This window comes from Calonectris borealis, chromosome 2 (assembly GCF_964195595.1).
Source record: "Calonectris borealis chromosome 2, bCalBor7.hap1.2, whole genome shotgun sequence".
Classification (NCBI taxonomy): domain Eukaryota; kingdom Metazoa; phylum Chordata; class Aves; order Procellariiformes; family Procellariidae; genus Calonectris; species Calonectris borealis.
In genome coordinates, this window is record NC_134313.1 from 74,385,980 (window position 1) to 74,397,504 (window position 11,525).

Here is an 11,525-nt window from a genome sequence, read left to right on the forward strand (position 1 = left end):
ACCCTGTGCATGCCATGAGGTCTTTGGTACGAAGGTGGGCCCACGAGCAAACCCTCTTTCCCTTTCCCCCCTCTTTGCTGACAGCCCCACATGCAAACGTCCGCAGGCACAGCTGCGCCAGTGCCACCACAGGGGAAATCTCTGCGCCGGCAGAAGATGGTTCAGCAATGGCTTTCCTTGCCAAGCCCCTAAGCGTGCCAGTCACTGGTGGAAGTGAGGTTTTGATTTGCTTTTCCTCTCTCTCTGCCAGCTCAACATATGAGATGGTGGTACTTTTTGTGGTATTTTAGTAGTTAACCAACATTATGTGCATGCTGTGAGAAAAAGCCTACACTGAAATGAGATAGTGTGTAATGTCTTCAGTTACAGCACCTTTTAAATGATTTTTTCTTTTTTTAAGAAGCCTGTGAAACTGGAGCATAACAGAGGAAGACAGGACAAGCTGAAAAGCAACAAGAGAGAGGAAAATCTTCATGTTTCTGGCTATCAGAGCAAAAGGCAAAAAGGTAGGATTGCATCTATGTGGTTGATAATCTTTCACCCACTCGCGCTGGCTGTAAGGTAGCCCTTGGCTCAGTTTGTGCCACTGCCCATATACTGTCATTGGACCCTCACCTTCTAAAGGTGGAAGGGGACATTAGAAAGCTCCAGAAGATCAGGGAGATGGGAGCCAGATTAAGGCAGGCTTTGGCAGGCTTGTACTCCAAATGGCTTAGCTCCAGGCAAGTGAGAGAGGGGTTGTACGGCTCTGCAAGTGAGTTGGCCCTCACAACCCCTTTTCCCCACCCCAAAGTGTCACTGCCTCTTTGAGACCAGCCCAATTTCACCACCACCTCACACACAAGTACATGAAAAAGAGTGAAACCTGGGTTTATTTGCTGAAGCAGCTACCTGCTTAGTGTTTAAAACCGTGGTTTCGTTTCCATAGTATTATATGGCAGCATCATAACCTTTAACAGTCCATGAATCAAAAGTTGTCAGCTTTTCCCCTTCTGCCATGAGCCTTGTGATTCTTGCCGTGTGCTTTAGTTTCTTGTGGTTAGCCGAAGCTTGCTTGCAAATTTTTCCGGTTTAGAAATGTCCATCATTTCCTGTGCTCTTTAACAACAGAGGAATGCCAGCCAAGGCAGGCAGCCTTTCCACGCAGCTCCTCGCTCGTATGCATCGAGGGTGCTCTCGGTAAGCAGGGTCACTGCCTCTCCCTGTCTTGAAGCGGACCACAGCGAGACTCCGCATTATGCCTTTCTCCTGGCGGGAGTGCGGGATTGGGAGGCTAGAGGGGGAAACTGGCCCGAAAATGTCAAAAAACAAACCAAACCCAAACCCCAAACAACCAAAGAGAACCCCACAACTTTTTTTCCAGTTGTTGAAAAAAGTCTTACATACTTACATGGAAATTTTCCTATTATTGTTATTATTTCAGCTTGTAGTTGGCCATGGGAACGTTTCCAAAGAAACCAGTACTCTGGGAAACCTTTTGTTTTCCAGAAAGGCTGTTATTCAAAAGCAATTAACATAAAAACATTAAAATTGTCTAACTTCAGAGACAGAAGAATGGAGGAAGGAAATGTGAGAGTGTGTGTGCACGCAGGAGGGAACATGGCAGTCTGGGGTAACGTGAGAGGCAGAAGGGGGAGACGGGGGGCTCAGGTCAGCGCGTGGACGGGCACAATTGCCGAGGAGGGTCGGGATGGGGAGACCGGGGGATGCAGGAGCAGGGAGGACAGGAGGGGGCTGCTGTCACCTTGGAGGGTAGGACAAGGCGAGGAGAGGTGCAGGGCCGAGGGCAGCGAGAGCCCCAGGAGTGAGGGTGGAGATGCCCAAGTGTCTCTCTGTTCTTCAGGCCAGGTATGAAATTTGGGTTACGTGTTTTGGCAGCTCTGAGTGCCTGTTGAGATGAGGTGCAGCTGTGGTTTCAAAATCAGGCTTGCGCTCTGGCAGCCCGGGGCAATGCTCCCGAATCGTCTCGCTTCCCACCATCAATGCTGGGCGAGGGCACCAGCAGCTACAGTGTTGGTGGTTTTATTTTACATAGGTACGGTGCAAGTTTTCTCCACCAATTCTCCAGTGGGTTTTGAACCAGCTGGCTGATTTCAGTCTCACTTGAGAGGGCAGGGGGTCACTAGATATTACGGTACTGTCTAGTTGTGTGGAAATGGAGGTCGACCAGAGGTAGTGTCCAGCTGCCCCAAGGCAGGTCTCTCTGCCTTTCTCAGAAAAGCACAACTGTTTTAAAGTGTGAGCCGCACCATATGCAGCCTGAAGTAAGGCACTTTCTTTTGCAAGAGGGTGCAACAGCTATAAATTCACAGATTATCTCTTTAGGCCTTTCAACCTTTCTGTCCTTCCTTCCTCCCCCGATTTTCCCTCATCTCTTACCCGGCTCATGTCCACACACGTCGCTCTCAGCCAGTCGGCGATGCGGAAGAGAGCTCAGTCCTCCTTGGGGGGGGCCTGGAGGACTTGGGGGGCAGCCAGAGGTAACGTTGCAGGCAGGAGACCTGTGGAAAGGAGAAGTGGCAGTAAATACTGTGAAGGCTGAGATCACCGGGGATGGGAGACATGAACTGGAGTCACTGGGCTGGAAGGGAGGGACGTGGGAGTTGATTAAATATCCCAAACCAGCCGGGATTCCCGAGTTCAGCAACGCTCGGAAGAAACTACCTGTGTCCCAGAAGCACATTTGAAACAGAAATCCACAAAGACCTTGGCTGAAATAAAAGTCTGAAATGGGAAAGCTTGTTCTAAACTAGACAGTGGTCTCGCATTCTGAAAAACCCAGAGAAATGGGGCAATAAGCATTGCACAAAAAGGCAGAAGGCGTGTGAACGGCAGGGCCGGCAGAGCTGGAAGTGACTCCCAGCAGGCGGAGGCTGGAGGGAGCACGGTGTGCCGGTGGCATGGGAGGAGGTGTCCAGGCCTGTTCTCCTGCTGCAGAAGGAGGCTTTGCAGGTTTTCAGGGCAGTGTTCCTGTGCTGGTGTTTTCCTGCAAGCCTTCCCTTGCATTCAAAGTGCAGCATAAACTTTTAATAGATCATCAGTAGCTGGTACCGCAGGGTCCCCCCACTTGCATCCTTCTGTCTTGCTTCAAGATCAAATTTTAATTGCAACAAGATGTGGCAGACAGGATGAGTTTCTATAAATAGGCTTTAAAATGTCATCTTAAGAGGAATGTGTGTGACCCAGTTCAAATACCGGTATGAAGGAAAAAAGTGTTAAAACACATAGCCCCATTAGACCCAGGAAGGTCTCCTTGTAAATTGTTTTATTCTTTGGCAGGTATTTATTTAGGCTGGTTCCAGCAAATGATAACATATTTTCTGCTTTGGTGCCCGGTAAATGTATTTTGCTAACAGTTTCCATTCATATTACACTTTGTATTGTCATTGAATTTGTTGCACAGATAATGTGCGCTCTTACTAGTTTCTTCTTCTTTCACAATTTCTAAAGAGCTTAATTTATGTCATCTATTACCTGGTATGCCGAAGAGATTTTGTTTGGGTTTTTAACCAAATCCTCATTTAAAATGTGTAATGTTTCATGCTATAATATTCTAGGATGACCATATGATTTACCTGAGAAACCATTTAGAACATTGTAGAGGTGGTGATGGAGGGTTTGAAACCCACGCGGGGTGTTTAAACTTCCAGTTGCATTTACGTAACACAGTATTTAAGTTCTGAGCCCCCCCCCAGAAGATTACCTGTATAAGTAGCAGAGGCAGCCAGGATTCAGCTTTTCTTATTCAATCTCTTTTCAACATATGAAGTGCTCTCAAACAGCTGGTTACGTAAGTCAAGGTTTGGCGAGGTTCTATTTTTCAGTATTTGACTCTCTGCACTGCATATTTTCTCATTTGGTTTGGGTTTTTTTGCCTCGCTTTCTGCGGGGTTGCGTGTATCATCCTTATTGCTGAAGTTCTGCAGTAGCATGTATATTTTGAGGAACATATATATTAGAAGAGTAAATATGTTTTCATTATAAAAAATATAAAGCTAGAAGTGGCTAAAATTAGAGCCCAATGTACATTTTTTAAGCATGCTTATGCAAGTTTAAATAAGTGAAACATAGACTTTTAAACATTATCCATACTCACTGAGCTTGACACAGTATTACTATAGATAGTCAGCGCTCAGAGCCAACTACCATTTAAAGACCAGTAACAACAGTACTGTGTTTCTAGGGTTATATTAAAATGAACCACTCCTTATCTGTTCCATGAAGTTAAAACAACCTTTACCCCATACAGCAGTGCTAGCTGTTTATGTACATGCTGCAGAACTTTTCAAATATTTTGAAACCTGTGTTATATCTGTGTGAAAGCCATTTATATTACATCAAGAAACAACATAGTCACCAGTCATAAATGCAGAGTGCAGGCCTTCACATTCAAAATATAGGTGCTTTTTTTCCTTCTTTTTTTTTTTTTTGACTGGTGGATTTAGACATAACACTTACACTAATGGAAGTTGTGAGTTTAAATATCCTAGGCAGTCTCTAGCATGAGAAGTCACAGAGCTTATATTACAAAATGAAGTATAAAGTTGCCTCAAGCCACAGACGCAAGCAGTTTGTTTTGATAAGGTTTTTGGGACAGGCTGACAGCTTAGTTCATTGTGACACTGCTATTGCTTGAATTTGGGCATTAATCTTGCTGTCTAGTGGATACATCTTAAAATGTGTTTTCAAACTTGTTAGCCTGAGTACCAGGGTACAGGAAAGCAGGATAAGGGGTTGTGGTTGTGGAGGAGCAAAAGAGAGATCCTCTGCCTAAAAGCACATGGTGTGTCTCCTCTCCCTCGAGCACTGAACACACATTCTTCAGCAGCAAAATACCGAGGACAGACACCTCAGGAGAAAACAGCGTGCTGGGCACAGGCCCCCTGTTTGGCTTTCTCGCCAGTTTGGAGACTCCTCTCTGGGAACAACATCAAAGGACCTCAATTGCTTCCATCTCATCGTAGTTCTTTGTGGTGGCGATAGAGGAGGACTTTTAGCTAGGCGAGGCCTGAAGTTCCCAGGAATCAAGAAGATCCACAGGCTCCTGGACCATCTTGTGCCCTTTACACACCTGGAGTGCTGTACTTAGCCAGCCACACCACGATATAAAGCAGACACGACCCATTCATCGAACCAGTAGGTATGCGAAATAATATGAGGTACGTGCCATATGAAAGTAAGCATCTCTGTGAACCTTCAAATTGGCATTTAGATTTGAAAGCAGTAAACTGAGCCAAACTTGAGACCTGTCCACACCTTTTGCAATAAAAAACTCAAAGCATACGTGCACAAGGCAGGACTTGGTGTAGATGTGCTGAGTAAAACACCGTCTAGACATGTCTATCTGCAAGTGGAGAAAGAACACGGGTATTTTAAAGTCTGAACTGCACTTCTACAGCCTTATATGAGGTACTTTCTTTTGCAAGAGGAGAGAAGATTGCTGAATTTTCTAAATTTGCCTCTCTCCCTATATCCCCTTTCAATGCCTTTTTGATTTTTTCCAGATAATCCTGGCCTTTGTAGGAATCTGGTTAGGGAATAGAAACCATATTGTTCAACATGGGTGACCAGTCACACAGCATATTTGAATCCTGAACAAAAATACTTGGAGATATTGGTACCGTTCAGCAACCCATAGGCAAAAATTGCTTTCATTGAACCTCTTCACTACATAGTTATAAGAAAAGACTGAAAATGTTATCCATTTGTGGTCAGAACAAGTATCAAGTACAATAAATCACTCTTACTGAATACTTCAGTAACTGTAGTTGGCAGTGAATTTGCTTTAACTTCAGAAAAGCATTGCAGAAGAAATCTTTAGTAGAGGTGCAAACTGATTGTGCAATACTGGGCTTTCTGCTCCTCACGCCATAGTCTTGCTCACAATCCCGGATTCACTATGCCTACCAAGAAATATATTCTATTGAGGCAGCAGAAAATTTAAGCAGCTTCTAACTGCAGAAGCCAGCATAGCAGCTGAGCTATTTGGGATGAGAGCACCATGAGACAACTGCCTTTCCAGCAGGATTTGGCTCGGGGATCGTGTGGGAAGCCTTTCCGCTGCCAGACCAGTGATGAAAAGAGAGAGGGGGTGAGGGTGACACGAGCTCCAAGTTGTGAATCACCACTCGTGCTGGCCCGGGAGCCCGCAGACGGAAAGGGGAGGGAAGCGACCACTGAAGCCGAGCTCTGTGGACTCGCCTCCCCTGCTCCCCACTAGGAAGAACTGCACCTTTTTTCCCCTCTCTGAGATATATGCCTTCTCATACGGCATTCGCCGACATTAACTGGAGTATCTCCCTCCTTGCATCCTAAGCAAACGGTGCTGACACTGCAGAGTCGGTGTTAGGAGCGACTTCTGACATGCTGGCCAAGGCAGCCGGTGGGTTGTTTGCCTCAGGCCTGGCGGGTAGAGGTCTCCATCTAATTTTATTTAGGATGAAATGATTAACGGCAACGAAGCATGTGCAGACTGTCCAGAAAAGGAAGGAGCCTCTATGGTTGAGAGAGAGATTGACTCTTGGCTTTTCTTTTCTCCCTCAAATACATTTAAAATGTTGACTCTTTCTCCCACCGGAGCAAAATACCACCAGTAAAAGATGGCAGTGAACACGTTAAAATGGATGTTACACCAAAAATCAACAAGAGATGAAAAAAACAGCTGAGGAAGAGGAGTTTAACGTCAAAACTGCACGCATCCTGAGATGTCCCTCATTCTAGCAAGTACATCTTTCAGCCAGCTACTTTGGAAGTGATTTCCTACTGCCGAGGACAGGTACCCGTCCAGCTCTGTGCCAAACCCAAAAGTCCTGCAACTGACTCCACTCGTTGGCTGGGAGTGGGATTTTGGCCGACTCTGCAGTGGAAACGCACGTCAGCCACAAAGTGACTTCCAAGTCTGGGTCGTAATTTTCCCCAAATATGGTACAGAAGTGAGATTTTGCCTCTCCCTGTTGTTGGGGCCTGGGCTGATTTATCAAGAAACGCCAGGGAGCTGCACAGGTACTCATGGAGTGAACTTTAATATAATTTAATTCCAGCGAGGGGCCTGCTTTTCACCTCGTTTCCTGGTCCCTAGGGAAACAACCGGGGAAAGTAGGACCCTTTGCAGCAGGCTTGACCCCGTGTCACAATAGATGGAGCCACCTGTGTCTGTGTCACTGTGCCCGCGTCCAACTCAAACAGCTCGCTTCCTGGAGTCCCCGGCCGGAGGGGAATGTCGCGGTGCGTCACCGCTTGGAGCGGAAAGCGGATAGTGCTGTGGGGAGCACAGGCTGTGACCGGCTGGGATGTAGGCATTGCTCCTCTGAGCTCACGGCAGCAGATGGCTCGTTCCTGTACTTGATGGCAGGAGAGAGGCAAGGAAGCGGGAGGGGGGAGGGGGGGCAGTTTTTCCCCGGAAACCTATCTGTCTGGCAGATATCAAGCCCAGCAACTGTTGTGTCCTGCGAAGTTCGGATAGACGTGTTGCACCGCTGATCCAGCCCCTGAGCTCCCCAGCAGCTTGGCTGGGCGGATAGTCCTGCATGAGCCTGTTGCAAAAGTTAAAGAGTTATTTTCTCAGCTCTTCGCTGTTCCCCACCCCCTGCCGAGGCACCAAACCTCAGGTTCCTTTCTCAGAAACTAACTACAGCTTTGTTCCACTAAAGCTTGGCCACCACGGGGAAAAAAGGTATAAAAATATAACGGTTAATATAATAAAATGGATTTTCTCTAAGAAATACGTTACAGATTGGATGGCAGTCAGGTTTCTTTCCTTTTTCTGTATTTCTCCCTTTTAGCAGTGCACACACATTTCCTCTGTGGTGGGGTTCCCATCACTGCAGTTTCAGGCAACCTCCGTCGTGCAGCACTGTGCTGGGGCTGGGCTGGGGCAGCCGGCAGCAGGTGAGCCGTCTGGGACAGGAGCTGGCCTTTGCCTTCCCCTTGTGGGGGGGGGGGGGGGGAAGGGGGACGACATGCCTCTCTACTTGTCTAAATCAGCATATAGATGGTGATAGATAACGATAAGGCACGCTGAAGAAGTGTGTTAAGTCTTTTCATGCAAGATCACCGCTATGGCATGTGCGAAATAGTGGCTTTAATGAGCTATGCTGGCTCTGGGTGGAAGGCAGGTTTTGCAGTACTTCTGCCTAGCCCCTGTTCTCACAGCCTGGCTCCCCACCGGGTCACTTGTTTTCAAGGTGTAGGAACAGAGATGCCACCACCTTCCTCCAAAGCTCAGTAGCTGGCTGATTGCTTTTTTAGCGTGAGTGTTCAGAAAAACATTCTTAAACCATGGTGTCTCCAGAGGTTTGTGGTAAGAAAACAATGTTAATTTGCCCAGTCTAGAATCAGAAAGATGAAAACAGAGTAAAATACACTGCGTTCTTTGTTCCAAATACCTGGAACTAGCGTCCTTATTGGAAATAAGTGCCATAGTAGTTTTTTTTCGCTTATTCATGGAGCAATGCCATATTGCTACCACAGCACTGGTGCACTATACAGCACAATCCACCTATTTTCACTTTTTAATGAGCAGTGACTCTAATTACTGTAGATACTGCATTGGGTGTGCACCCATGCTTTATTGCATTTTCCAAAGGGGAGTGCATCATACCAGCTTCTAGAAAAGTTCAGGATCGCTGCCTGTGTCATGGAAAAATAAGACTTGATTAACAGAGGATGTAGGAAGCCAAAGTAAATACTAGAAATGTGTAAAGCAGTTAAGGTGGTGTAGATTAGTACATATGAAGGGATTTGTAAATCTGAGCGCTTGACATGATTGATTTTACATTGAAAGGGAAGTCATTGTGTACATTTTTAGTTGGAGGTCCCTGCTGACGGTGTTGGAGCTATTTCAATGTCCCACTCAACTCAAAATCTCAAATATCTTGAAGATTTAGACCTGCATTCAGGTCTTTCCTGACTTGCAAATATGGAAGGACGAGTAATGAGAGAGGAAAAGTGTCAGCAAAAAGCGCTGGTGTGCACACACGGCACCTCTTGGCTGAACCGCATACCCAGCGTGTAAAAAAATCCCTCCCCATGAAAGCCAAAGGTGATGGTAGCCGGATAACAGGACTGGCTAAAAGGCAGGAGGAGCGCTTTGCAAGCCTTTGAGTCTCGCCTCAGAGCTGCTCTGACCCCTTTTTGTGGTGGTGTTAGTGGGCTGACACACACAGCTGCAATAAACATCCTGCTGACAAAGAAGCAGGTGAAAAGCTGCAGTTATTTGAATCAGTCACTGAGACACATCCAGTTAACTCGGTTATGCAGAAAGCATGAATTATCATGTTCTTACCCTGTCATTTAAAGACAAATGTTTTACAGCAACAAACCCCATCATTATGTATGTGTACATATAAAAAAATAAAAAGTTGTTTTTTTCTTTTTACAGCAATCATAAGACTTTTAGACTTGCTAAGAGGTGGGTCCAACTTGTGGTTAAATCCTGCAGACGATAGTCTTGCTGATCTCAGGATTTTCCAAAGATTAAAACGCAGATGTCTGGATTTCTCAAAACCCCACGAAACTTCAAAAACATTAGACCCATTTCACTCTTCCCCAGATATCCGAGATGGCCATAAACCGCTTGAGCATCCTGGCAAGATTTCCTGTAATAGACAATCTGTTGAATAGCTCTTAGTGGCTTATTAGCAATTTTAGGTTTTATATTTTAGCAAACGAAATCAAAGTTTATCCCTTAGCTTTTGCTTAACTACGATGAATTATTTATAAGGTGCACCCCCACGTGTGTGCAGGTACAATTGTTTTTCCAGTTGTGCTATTTTTATAACAGAGTACCATTCAAAACGCATACATGTGGGGGTTGTTCTGTACAGAGATACATATAAAGTCTGAGCCAAGAAAAATAAAGCCATCTCCCAGTAAGCCCTGGCACTCGGGTGACGGTGATCACCGTGCCATGCCCAGCGCTGCTCACGGGTCCTGCTTCCTACAAGGCGTGGAGGTCGGTACCTGCCCCTGCGCGGCCCTGGGCGTGGGCTCGTCTAGAGGAGAATTTGTGTTAGCTGAATCAAATGGAAGTCATTAGCCAGAGATAAGCCTGAAGTGCTCACGCGCTCTAAGTTCCTGGCAAAATCTTTCCAATGCATATATTTACATTAAGGGTTTGTAGATAAAGTTACAGTGTGGCAAATATCCGTGATCTAGACAAGTTGGCAGGAAAGAGGCAGTATTAAGACGAGAAGAAGTGCCCGCGTGCCTGCCTGAGTGAAATCTGGAAGGTCTCAGTGTGTGCGTGTGTCTTTTTCATTTACTTAAGTTGTTTTAAGTTTCTCAAGTGGTAACTGCGAGCCTTGGGTAGCCATACAGTTCGAGAAACAGAAATACGCTTGCTGATGGAAAACGCTTTGTATATTGGGATAGCTGGCTGGCTCCCTGGCAAGCCAATTTTGTTTTTTGGGTGAACTCATTCCATTTTAAGCTTTGCTTCAATGGCTCTTTTGAAGAAGGACGGCTGTAGAGGATGCTTTTGGTTTTGGCCCACCCTGGGGTTTCAGTTATCCTTTGCAGAAGGCTGCCTTTTTGGCAAGGTGGGCCATTAGTTTTCCTCTTGTCGTTTCAGCTTTTCTTCTTGCTTTTCCACTTGGGATTTTTCTTCTTCCAGTGCTGCTTTTTTGTTTTCAGTAAGCAGTTTCTGCAGATCTCCAGGTGAATTCTACTGATTTTATATAAACACCTTCCTTTGATTAACTTGGTCATTTATTTTTCAGTCCTCATTTTTACGATGGATATCACAGGGCTGTGGTGGTTTGAGGAGTTTTGGTGGGTTGGTTGGTGGGTTTTTTGGAGCAGGGAGGGGAAGTGGGACGTGGAGGGAAATACATCTTCCAGGGAAGGTGCTGTTACTAATTATGGCTTGGAGATTATTTCTTAGTGGCTCAGATATAATTACTACTTGATCAAACTTGTATGTGCTATTTAGGACAAAATAAAGCCTCTCCTTCTGTATGACCCAAAAACCAAACTGTTACTTCAACTACTCATTTTTAAGGGGTCAGGAAACTGCATCTGTAATTCTTATGCATCCTACAGACCCTGAACCTCTTCCCACAGAGGCCAGCCCTGCAGCCCCCCTCCTACCAAAACCTTGCCACCTACACCCAGTACAGAGGTGCAAAGGAGGACTTTTAGGACACCTGTTACTGCTGGATTCTGATTATCTTTTGAGAACTGCTTAGAAATGTATGTTGTAGGACAGGATTTTTAACCTTGTCCAGTGTCTTGGCTTGAGCTTGTGATCTAAGTTTGGAAAAGCTGGAGGTTGACAGTAGTGTTCAATAGGTCATGAAGGTAACAGAGACGTGGCCTGAAAGGCAGAGAAGTTCTGGGAAAATGACAAGAGGACCCCTGTCTGCCCTTGATTATTTTTTTTTTTTCATGGATGCTCATGCTTTCACCACTTCAGATCCAGTACTGGCAGCAACACCAGGTACCTTCTGGTGACAAGCAGTACGTGCTATGTGAGCTGGTCAGATGATGCGGGTGTTGAGTCAAAATCCACTGAGTTGGTAAGACTC

General features: G+C 45.8%; 1 long non-coding RNA gene across 1 annotated transcript; it reads right to left on the minus strand.

Annotated features, from left to right (window-relative positions):
* Nucleotides 1–854: 854 nt before the first annotated feature.
* LOC142078231 (uncharacterized) lies at nt 855–2,424 on the minus strand. The gene is made up of 2 exons (XR_012672161.1): nt 2,380–2,424; nt 855–1,206 (listed from the first exon to the last, which is right to left on the minus strand). It is a non-coding gene; the product is annotated as an uncharacterized LOC142078231 (long non-coding RNA).
* Between the last annotated feature and the right edge of the window lie 9,101 nt (nt 2,425–11,525).